Source organism: Nematolebias whitei, chromosome 22, assembly GCF_014905685.2.
Source record: "Nematolebias whitei isolate Nwh7 chromosome 22, NemWhi1, whole genome shotgun sequence".
Taxonomy (NCBI): domain Eukaryota; kingdom Metazoa; phylum Chordata; class Actinopteri; order Cyprinodontiformes; family Rivulidae; genus Nematolebias; species Nematolebias whitei.
The window spans coordinates 32,485,273-32,490,012 of record NC_056519.1 but is presented as its reverse complement, the minus strand read 5'-3'; positions in this window follow the sequence as shown (position 1 = coordinate 32,490,012).

Sequence of the window (4,740 nt, the reverse complement as noted above, 5' to 3'; positions counted from 1 at the left end):
CACCCCTCCATCCCTCTGCAAACCATCAAAGAATGTCCCAAATATTAACAAAGGCAACATAAATCATTCCCCCCCTTTTGTCTTTGTGACATGTTAAACAAAGTACAATCTCTAATATGTGAATAACACGTTATATAAGTGTGTTTCCAAACTACATGTAAATGAGTGTAAATTGACATAAAAGCATCAAAATAATCATTCCTATATCACAGCTGAAATTCTCCAAAATTTTGAGGAATTTCAGTTACAGCCATGTGCCGTTTCTGCAGTTCCTGAATCATTCTAATGTAAAAAAACATGTTAGTGTCTTGCTATACAAATCAGACATCAAGAAAAAGGACAGACAATTGAAAATGGCTGACAAGGTCATCCCCAAACCTGTGTAGTGGACGAGAGTCCTCCATGATGCTCTTCAGCAGTGGGAATGGAAAAACACGGCCGGAAACCAACACACTATGGACCTCATCCTTAGCTTTCTTTACAGCCTCGTTGATTAAATCCCCTTTAGCCTTTTTCATGCATACTCTTCTGAGGTGCACTGACAAACATGCCTGTGCCTTGTTGCATACAGGGCAAAGCAAATAATGTCGATTTGGTCCACTAAAAAACAAAAAGTAAAATGAAAGTTAGTATATCCTGATGCATGCTCAATAATCCATGTAGAAAAATCAAAAAAAGTTCAATCTGGTCCTCTGGACATTCAAAAAAACAAAACAAAGCAAATCAACAAAAAAAATTTAGAAACGTTTCGTCTCTCGTCCGAGAGACTTCCTCAGTCTGAGGTGCTGTATTCAGCTCAGACTCTTAAATAGCACCTTCTTAGAGTGGATCAACCAGTTTTGCTGCTGACAACCAAAACCAGCTGATCACATGCTCAAGAAGGACCATCAGCCTAACAATGGATCATTAGCACACTGATGGCTGTTTACTATTCACAGGAGGCTGAGTGATACTAGCAATCACAGCATTGTAAGAGGGGGACAGTTGAACCCGGAGGCCTCCACCCCTGTTTAACGATGGACGGTTTCTTTTCACAAAGATGGCCTCCTTTACTCCTCTCTCAAACCATCGTTCCTCTCTGTCCAGGATGTGAACATCTTCATCCCTGAAAGAGTGACCACTGGCCTGGAGATGAGTGTAGACCGCAGAGTCCTGGCCTGATGATGTTGATCTTCTGTGCTGGGCCATCCTTTTGGCCAGTGGCTGTGCCGGTGGGCCGGGCGTCTCGCGGCGCGGTGTCCGCACCCGGCTGCGAAGTCGGGCCGGCGGGCGGATGCGGCACGGCGGCGACTCTGGACGTGTGCCGGACACTTTCCGCGGATCTCACCAGCTGCGGTGCCCGCCGGGGTCCCGCGCGAGCGGGGCGCCCCGGCGGGTGGCCTCGGCTGGCGCCTAGCAGCTGACTTAGAACTGGTGTGGACTAGGGGAATCCGACTGTTTAATTAAAACAAAGCATTGCGAAGGCCCGCGGCGGGTGTTGACGCGATGTGATTTCTGCCCAGTACTCTGAATGTCAAAGTGAAGAAATTTAAAAAAGCTAACATTTCAGCTTTCTAAATCTGTAAAGGTTCTGCAGTTTGACTAACTTAGACTGATTTCAGTATATAAACACATTCATGATGCAATGATTTATTGACACAATTGAATGTTTGCAAGTCTAATCACAAAGCTTCGAGTCTCTTCTTTCCAAAGATATACTGCATGCTTACCTCAAATATTCAGATCAATTTCTACCAGCTGATAAGTTCCGACATTTTCTTTTTTTTTCACCTCCGAATATGAGGATCGCTAAATATGTGTGGAACCACTTTAGATTGGGAAAATATTCTCTTTGCAAGGTATTTGAATCTAAGATAAGATTTTTAGCTTAAAATAAAAAATAATTTATTTATTCTTTGTTTTTGGTTGGTCTAGAATGTCTGGGGGGTGGGGGGGGGGGGGGGGGTGTCGTTATGGCATGGGTGGTTCAGGGGGATGCATGGAGGCTGGAGAATCCAAACATTTTTAAGCCATTTTGCCAAGTGCCTGTATTTATATGAAAATGCATCACACTTTTCAAGCAATATTTCGATAATGCAATGGGCTATCCAGATCATTCAAATATCTAAATAAAGCTCAAGTTCTCAGCCTTCCAAATCTGTAAGCCGTTTTTAGCTGTGATGGCATCTTCCACAGATCTGTGGAGAATTTTCCACAGATCTGTGGAAGATGCCATTTCTCTACTTTATACTTTGTTTTTTTAGTTTTAAGTTATATAGTCTTATTTTGTATGCACTTAATCTTAATTATTCGTAAAAAAAAAAAAAAAATTTAACATTTCCACAAATGTAATGTTAAAGTTGGAAATTTTCTTCTCGTGCGGAGGACTCAGCTTTCCATAAAGGTGTGGGGGGGAGGATTTTTAAACTTACAGCTGGTAAAAATCTAACAGCATTATTACATTCTGTGGTCCTTGAGTCTTAGTTGCACACGTAATCTCTGTAGGTTTCTACTGAAAATGCACTTTGTCTAACTGAAAATGGGTAAATATTAGAGCTTTCGGATGCAGCTTGACACTTTTCTGCATCTCCAGACCACCCCGAGTCTGAATCTGTGCTCAAAATAACCATAGCACAAAATATTTTTTTGACATTTTTCAGAGCAAGGTCAGGAAATTCTGACCTGAAAAACGTAATTTTTGACAAGACATTTAGAGGGGGATATTTTGATCTTTTTCTTGCAGCTTGATACTTTTCCTCACCTCAAGACCACCCCTCTGCTTTACAAAACTGTAAACCTTGTTTAGCTGTGATGTTCAGTAGTCAGAGTCAGAGTCAGAGTCAGAGTCAGAGTTTCTTTATTGTCATTCGCACCTCATGTGGTACATGTGGTGGAGCGAAATTATGTACGCAGGGTCCCAGTTACATCCAACAATAAAATGTATAAGAAAAACAGTAATAACATCTAAGATATGAACTAAGAAAAACATCAACTAAATATACACTAAGCACTCATAACATAAAACATTGAACATCAGCACAAACATGAACATGAGTCTGTGAGCAGATGTGCACGCATGAACACATCAACATTGAAACAGATCAGCAGCAACGTGAAACAGATCAGCAGCAACATGATATGGTTTTTCACAGTGATTATTCTAGTTAGAGATTCATGAGTCTAACAGCCTCAGGGTAGAAGCTGTTCCTCAGTCTAGTGGTTCTACACTTAATGCTCCTTAACCTCCTTCCTGAGGGGAGTGGGGCAAAAAGTGTGTGTGCTGGGTGGGTGGGGTCCTTCATGATGCAGGTGGCCCTCTTCCTGCATCTGGAAGTGTAGATGTCTGTGATGGTGGGAAGACTGATTCCAACAGATTTCTGTGCAGCCTTCACCACTCTCTGCAAAGCTTTTCTTTCTGCAGCTGTGCAGCCTCCATGCCACACATTGATGCTCGAGCACAGGATGCTCTCCACTGCACACCTGTAGAAGGAGGTGAGGACTGAGCTTCCCAGACCAGCTCGCCTCAGCCGTCTGAGGAAGTAGAGTCTCTGATGAGCTTTCTTGATCAGGCTGGTGGTGTTGTTGCTCCAGCTGAGGTTGTCATTCATGTGTACACCCAAGTACTTGTAGCTGGAGACAACTTCCACCGCAGATTATGTTCAGGGGGGGTGTAGATGTTTTTGTTCCTTCTGAAGTCCACAATCATCTCCTTCGTCTTCTTCACATTGATGTGAAGGTTATTCTTTCTGCACCAGCTCTCCAGGTGTTCCACCTCCTGCCTAGTGTGTGTAGAGTCTGGAGAATCCATACATTTTTAAGCAAATTGTCAAATGCATGTATTTATGTGAAATTGTGTCGCACTTTTCAAGCAATATTTTCAAAATGCAATGAGATATCCTGATCAATCAAATGTCTAGATAAGGCTTAAGCTCTCTGCTTTACAAATCTGTAACCCTTGTTTAGCTGTGATGTTGACAAGTGTTTGTAAAGGCTGTAGAATCGTTTCATTTTTAAGCAAATTGTTAAATGTGAGTATATGAAAATGTGTTGCACTTTTTAAGCAATATTTTCATAATGCAATGGGATATCTAGATCATTCAAATGTCTAGATACGGCTTAAGCTCTCAGCTTTACAAATCTGTAACCCTTGTTTAGTTGTGATGTTCAGAAGTGTGTGTAAAGGCTGTAGAATCGTTTCATTTTTAAGCAAATTGTTAAATGTGAGTATATGAAAATGTGTTGCACTTTTTAAGCAATATTTTCATAATGCAATGGGATATCAAGATAATTTAAATGTCTAGAAAAAGCTTTTGCCCTCAGCTTTACAAATCTGTAACCTTGTTTAGCTGTGATGTTCAGAAGTGTGTGTAGAGGCTGGAGAATCCATACATTTTTAAGCCATTTGTCAAATGCGCGTATTTATATAAAAATGTGTCACACTTTTAAAGCAATATTTTCATAAATTAATGGGATATCCAGATCATTCAAAAGTCTATATAAGGCTGAAGCTCTCAGCTTTACAGATCTGTAACAATTTTTAGCTGTGATGTTGACAAGTGTGTGTAAAGGCTGTAGAATATTTTCATTTTTAAGAAATTTGTCAAATGCATGTATATGAAAATGTGTCGCACTTTTCAAGCATTATTTTCATAATGCAATGGGATATCCAGATCATTCAAATGTCTAGATAAGGCTTAAGCCCTCAGCTTTAAAAATCTGTAACCCTTGTTTATGTAGCATATACATTACATATATGGATAT